This window comes from Coregonus clupeaformis, chromosome 14 (assembly GCF_020615455.1).
Source record: "Coregonus clupeaformis isolate EN_2021a chromosome 14, ASM2061545v1, whole genome shotgun sequence".
NCBI classification, from domain to species: Eukaryota; Metazoa; Chordata; class Actinopteri; order Salmoniformes; family Salmonidae; genus Coregonus; species Coregonus clupeaformis.
The window spans coordinates 26,655,791-26,663,202 of record NC_059205.1 but is presented as its reverse complement, the minus strand read 5'-3'; positions in this window follow the sequence as shown (position 1 = coordinate 26,663,202).

Genomic DNA, 7,412 nt, shown 5'->3' with positions numbered 1-7,412 from the left:
GAGACTGAAAAGATTTGGCATGGGTCCTTAGATCCTCAAAAATGTATACAGCTGCACCAACGAGAGCATCCTGACTGGTTGCATCACCGCCTGGTATGGTAACTGCTCGGCCTTCGAACGCAAGGCACTACAGAGGGTAGTACGTATGGCCCATTACATCACTGGGGCCAAGCTTCCTGCCATCCAGGACCTCTATACCAGGCGGGTGTCAGAGGAAGGCCCTAAAAATTGTCAAAGACTCCAGCCACCCTAGTCATAGATTGTTCTCTCTGCTACCGCACGGCAAGCAGTACCGGAGCGCCAAGTCTAGGTCCAAAAGGCTTCTTAACAGCTTCTACCCCCAAGCCATAAGGCTCCTGAACAGCTAATCATGACTACCCGGACTATTTGCATTGTCCTTATTTGGGAGAAAGTGTGGTGACGAGTAGTAGCACAGGAAAATAGTGTGCATTTAGAAAAAGTAAGAAATTATTAGTGTGAGAAGGAGAACTGCTCTACTTTGCCTACAGGTGGGGCTTTAGAAGTCTATCCAGCTCACATCAGCCGCTATCAAAAGAACACTCATTGAGACAGCTCTTTAAGCCCTTCACTATGGCACCTGCCATGCAATAATTTGATTGAACTCCAGTATGCATGAGATGCAAGCCTCTAGTTTACAGGTAAGCTATCTATCAGGAAGGAGACATCAGAGAGGATGAGAGTTGAAAACAACTCAGAGGTGATCTGTTACCACACACCACACATTTCTCTCAAGATGCTTTTTGTCAGGCCTGCCGTTAATACTAATTTTCATAAGTCCTAAGGGAACCAATACAGTTAAATTGAATCAAATCAGAGACATTAGCTCTGTCAGGCCTGTATGCTGCTGGCCAAGATCCATCCAGAGAGAACTGACAGACAGGTGCAAAGGAGGAACCTGTTGCTCTTGCTCTGTCCAGGTAGCTGAGAGAGAGAGCAGCCCTGCTGTCAGTGTCTGCTGTGAGGGGGGCTCTAAGCACCAACCCCCTCCCTGATGAACCCCCGCTGGCTCCCATGTTACAGCTCTGTCAGGGCAGGACCTGACAACTAATCACAGGGCAGGCCTGGGCATGACAGACCCAATCAGGCTCACACTGAGACCCTTCACACCAATTTGGTCGATATGTCTTCAACACAAAACTTATATTCTAATACCCTGTGTCCTATGAATTGTATATTGTCAATGTGTATTGTGAATTTTAAAGGTAATTTAAATGTGAATTGTGTGTGTGTCATACAGTGGGGGAAAAAAGTATTTAGTCAGCCACCAATTGTGCAAGTTCTCCCACTTAAAAAGATGAGAGAGGCCTGTAATTTTCATCATAGGTACACGTCAACTATGACAGACAAATTGAGAAAAAAAATCCAGAAAATCACATTGTAGGATTTTTAATGAATTTATTAGCAAATTATGGTGGAAAATAAGTATTTGGTCACCTACAAACAAGCAAGATTTCTGGCTCTCACAGACCTGTAACTTCTTCTTTAAGAGGCTCCTCTGTCCTCCACTCGTTACCTGTATTAATGGCACCTGTTTGAACTTGTTATCAGTATAAAAGACAACTGTCCACAACCTCAAACAGTCACACTCCAAACTCCACTATGGCCAAGACCAAAGAGCTGTCAAAGGACACCAGAAACAAAATTGTAGACCTGCACCAGGCTGGGAAGACTGAATCTGCAATAGGTAAGCAGCTTGGTTTGAAGAAATCAACTGTGGGAGCAATTATTAGGAAATGGAAGACATACAAGACCACTGATAATCTCCCTTGATCTGGGGCTCCATGCAAGATCTCACCCCGTGGGGTCAAAATGATCACAAGAACGGTGAGCAAAAATCCCAGAACCACACGGGGGGGCCTAGTGAATGACCTGCAGAGAGCTGGGACCAAAGTAACAAAGCCTACCATCAGTAACACACTATGCCGCCAGGGACTCAAATTATGCAGTGCCAGACGTGTCCCCCTGCTTAAGCCAGTACATGTCCAGGCCCGTCTGAAGTTTGCTAGAGTGCATTTGGATGATCCAGAAGAGGATTGGAAGAATGTCATATGGTCAGATATAACCTAAATAGAACTTTTTGGTAAAAACTCAACTCGTCGTGTTTGGAGGACAAAGAATGCTGAGTTGCATCCAAAGAACACCATCTCTACTGTGAAGCATGGGGGTGGAAACATCATGCTTTGGGGCTGTTTTTCTGCAAAGGGACCAGAACGACTGATCCGTGTAAAGGAAAGAATGAATGGGGCCATGTATCGTGAGATTTTGAGTGAAAACCTCCTTCCATCAGCAAGGGCATTGAAGATGAAACGTGGCTGGGTCTTTCAGCATGACAATGATCCCAAACACACCGCCCGGGCAACGAAGGAGTGGCTTCGTAAGAAGCATTTCAAGGTCCTGGAGTGGCCTAGCCAGTCTCCAGATCTCAACCCCATAGAAAATCTTTGGAGGGGAGTTGAAAGTCTGTGTTGCCCAGCGACAGCCCCAAAACATCACTGCTCTAGAGGAGATCTGCATGGAGGAATGGGCCAAAATACCAGCAACAGTGTGTGAAAACCTTGTGAAGACTTACAGAAAACGTTTGACCTGTGTCATTGCCAACAAAGGGTATATAACAAAGTATTGAGAAACTTTTGTTATTGACCAAATACTTATTTTCCACCATAATTTGCAAATAAATTCATTAAAAATCCTACAATGTGATTTTCTGGATTTTTTCTTTCTCATTTTGTCTGTCATAGTTGACGTGTACCTATGATGAAAATTACAGGCCTCTCTCATCTTTTTAAGTGGGAGAACTTGCACAATTGGTGGCTGACTAAATACTTTTTTCCCCCACTGTATCTAAAATAGGTCTTAGAATGCTGACAGTTTTGCTCTATTATGGTGAATGGTAAAAATGCATCATAACCAACTACTTCACTAAAGGGGCTGTCGTTGTGAGGAAAATGGTCAGCTGATGGCCTCAATTATATAAGTCTGGGTGGCATAGTGTGTAATATCCTGTCTACATGTACACAGTCAGTTTATAAGGAGCTTCATACTTTCCATAATGTAACATACAGTGCATTCGGAAAGTATTCAGACCCCTTCCCTTTTTCCACATTTTGTTACGTTACAGCCTTATTCTAAAATGTATTACATTATTTTTTCCCCTCATCAATCTACACACAATAGCCCATAATGACAAAGTGAAAACATGTTTTTAGACATTTTTGCTAATTTATAAAAAATTAAAAAATTAAATACCTTATTACATAAGTATTCAGTCCCTTTGCTATGAGACTTGAAATTGAGCTCAGGTGCATCCTGTTTCCATTGATCATCCTTGAGATGTTTCAACAACTTGATTGGAGTCCACCTGTGGTAAATTCAATTGATTGGAAATTATTTGGAAAATCACACACCTGTTTATATAAGGTCCCACAGTTGACAGTGTATGTCAGAGCAAAAACCAAGCCATGAGGCAAAGGATTTGTCCGTAGAGCTCCGAGACAGGATTGTGTCGATGCACAGATCTGGGGAAGGGTACCAAAAAATGTATGCAGCATTGAAGGTCCCCAAGAACACAGAGGCCTCCATCATTCTTAAATGGAAGAAGTTTTAGAACCACCAAGACTCTTCCTAGAGCTGGCCACCCAGCCAAACTGAGAAATCGGGGGAGAAGGGCCTTGGTCAGGGAGGTGACCATGAACCTGATGGTCACTCTGACAGAGCTCCAGAGTTCCTCTGTGGAGATGGGAGAACCTTCCAGAAGGATAACCATCTCTGCAGCACTCCACCAATTAGGCCTTTATGGTAGAGTGGCCAGACGGAAGCCACTCCTCAGTAATAGGCACATTACAGCCCGCTTGGAGTTTGCCAAAAGGCACCTAAAGGACTCTCAGACCATGAGAAACACGATTATCTGGTCTGATGAAACCAAGATTGAGCTCTTTGGCCTGAATGCCAAGCATCACGTCTGGAGGAAACTTGGCACCATCCCTCCGGTGAAGCATGGTGGTGGCAGAGTCATACTGTGGGGCTGTTTTTCAGCGGCAGGGACTGGGAGACTAGTCAGGATCGAGGGAAAGATGAACGGAGCAAAGTACAGAGAGAAATTTGTGGAAAAATCAGCCTGATTAACTCTTTAGTTTTATCCCAGTTTACCTATTTGATTATGGTCTTGCCTACGCCTAGTGAACAGTTTTTTTAATTATATGAGAAAAAAAGATTCCATTTTATTTGGAACGGCAAGCCAGATAAAATTAAACGGGCCTATTTATATAATGAATATGAATTAGGAGGACAGAAATTATTAAATATTAAAGCATTAGACCTATCACTAAAAGCTTCAGTCATACAAAAATTATACTTAAATCCGAACTGGTTCTCTAGCAAACTAATAAGATTGTCTCACCCAATGTTCAAGAAGGGATTTTTTCCCTTTATTCAGATTACAACCCCTCACTTTCAGGTATTTGAAAAGGAAATAATCTCCCAAATATCACTATTTCTAAAACAAGCCATAGAAAGTTGGTTGCAATTTCAATTTAATCCTCCAGAAATGACACAACAAATATTGCAACAAATATTGTGGTTAAACTCAAATATACTAATTGATAAAAAAAACGTTATGTTTTGAGAAAATGATTAAAAAAGGTATAATCTGGATAAATGATATTACCGGTAGGAATGGTGGAGTTATGTTGCACATGCAGCTAACTAAAACATATGGAAATGTCTGCTCTACCCAAAATTACAACCAAATAATTGCAGCATTACCGCAAAAATGGAAGAGGAAAGTGGAAGGAGGAAAAAGTAAGGAACATGTCTGTCGGCCTTGCATTAAAGAACATAATTGGTTAAAGAAAATTGTGAGAAATAAAAAAGTTTACCAGTTTCATTTAAGGACCAAAAGATTGACAGCCGTCCCATATAGATTGCATAATAGTTGGGAAGAGATTTTTGACGTACCGATTCCAATGCATAGTGTTTATGAACTGATACGCAAAACGACGCCAGATTCAAAACTTATAAATGTTCAATGTAAATTATTATATACAATTCTTGCTACCAATAGAATGTTATTTGTATGGGGGATACAATCTTCCCAGCTCTGCAGATTTGGCTGTGAAGAGACAGAATCATTTGATCATTTGTTTTGGTATTGTCCATTTGTAGCTTGTTTCTGGACACAGGTCCAGGAATGGCTGAAGGATTGCAATATTTGCATGGAGCTGACCCTGCAGATAGCACTACTGGGTGATCTGAAAAGTCATAGTCAATCGATCAATAATATAATAATACTTTTAGCAAAAATGTTTATTTTCAATTCACAAACAGTAGAAACGATGAGAATAGAAAGGTTCAGAACTTTTGTAAAACATCACAGTACAGTTGAAAAATATATGGCAAATAGAAATCCAATATGGATGGTGTTAAGAGATAGATGGGTGGTGTTGAATGGAGTTGAAGGATGGGACTAATAACAACTAACAAGTAATAACAACAAGATAACTAATAATGTGTGGTCCTCTGTAGCTCAATTGGGAGAGCATGGCGCTTGTTACACCAGGGTAGTGGGTTCGATCCCCGGGACCACCCATACATAAAAATGTATGCACACATGACTGTAAGTCGCTTTTGATAAAAGCATCTGCTAAATTACATATTATTATTATTAATGTAAGCATACTGTGTCCATAATAAGTATATAGGTTATATATTGTGAGCTTTTGTGAAAGAGCACAGTTAGAAAGATATGGCATATAGAAGCATACCAGATGGACATCATGAAAATGATCGGAGGAAGTTCAGGAGTAAAAACAAACAAAATAGAATTATTGACTGTGTCTATAAAATGTATATAGTATGTATAAGCATGAAGTAGAGGCCTAAGCATTGATGTTCACTGGTTTACTCCAATTAGGGAAGGGATGGTGGGGTTGGAAAGTAATAAAGGGAAATATATACACTGCTCAAAAAAATAAAGGGAACACTAAAATAACACATCCTAGATCTGAATGAATGAAATAATCTTATTAAATACTTTTTTCTTTACATAGTTGAATGTGCTGACAACAAAATCACACAAAAATTATCAATGGAAATCAAATTCATCAACCCATGGAGGTCTGGATTTGGAGTCACCCTCAAAATTAAAGTGGAAAACCATACTACAGGCTGATCCAACTTTGATGTAATGTCCTTAAAACAAGTCAAAATGAGGCTCAGTAGTGTGTGTGGCCTCCACGTGCCTGTATGACCTCCCTACAACGCCTGGGCATGCTCCTGATGAGGTGGTGGATGGTCTCCTGAGGGATCTCTTCCCAGACCTGGACTAAAACATCCGCCAACTCCTGGACAGTCTGTGGTGCAACGTGGCGTTGGTGGATGGAGCGAGACATGATGTCCCAGATGTGCTCAATTGGATTCAGGTCTGGGGAACGGGCGGGCCAGTCCATAGCATCAATGCCTTCCTCTTGCAGGAACTGCTGACACACTCCAGCCACATGAGGTCTAGCATTGTCTTGCATTAGGAGGAACCCAGGGCCAACCGCACCAGCATATGGTCTCACAAGGGGTCTGAGGATCTCATCTCGGTACCTAATGGCAGTCAGGCTACCTCTGGCGAGCACATGGAAGGCTGTGCGGCCCCCCAAAGAAATGCCACCCCACACCATGACTGACCCACCGCCAAACCGGTCATGCTGGAGGATGTTGCAGGCAGCAGAACGTTCTCCACGGTGTCTCCAGACTCTGTCACGTCTGTCACATGTGCTCAGTGTGAACCTGCTTTCATCTGTGAAGAGCACAGGGCGCCAGTGGCGAATTTGCCAATCTTGGTGTTCTCTGGCAAATGCCAAACGTCCTGCAGTGTTGGGCTGTAAGCACAACCCCCACCTGTGGATGTCGGGCCCTCATACCACCCTCATGGAGTCTGTTTCTGACCGTTTGAGCAGACACATGCACATTTGTGGCCTGCTGGAGGTCATTTTGCAGGGCTCTGGCAGTGCTCCTCCTGCTCCTCCTCTCACAAAGGCGGAGGTAGCGGTCCTGCTGCTGGGTTATTGCCCTCCTACGGCCTCCTCCACGTCTCCTGATGTACTGGCCTGTCTCCTGGTAGCGCCCCCATGCTCTGGACACTACGCTGACAGATACAGCAAACCTTCTTGCCACAGCTCGCATTGATGTGCCATCCTGGATGAGCTGCACTACCTGAGCCACTTGTGTGGGTTGTAGACTCCGTCTCATGCTACCACTAGAGTGAAAGCACCGCCAGCATTCAAAAGTGACCAAAACATCAGCCAGGAAGCATAGGAACTGAGAAGTGGTCTGTGGTCACCACCTGCATAACCACTTCTTTATTGGGGGTGTCTTGCTAATTGCCTATAATTTCCACCTGTTGTCTA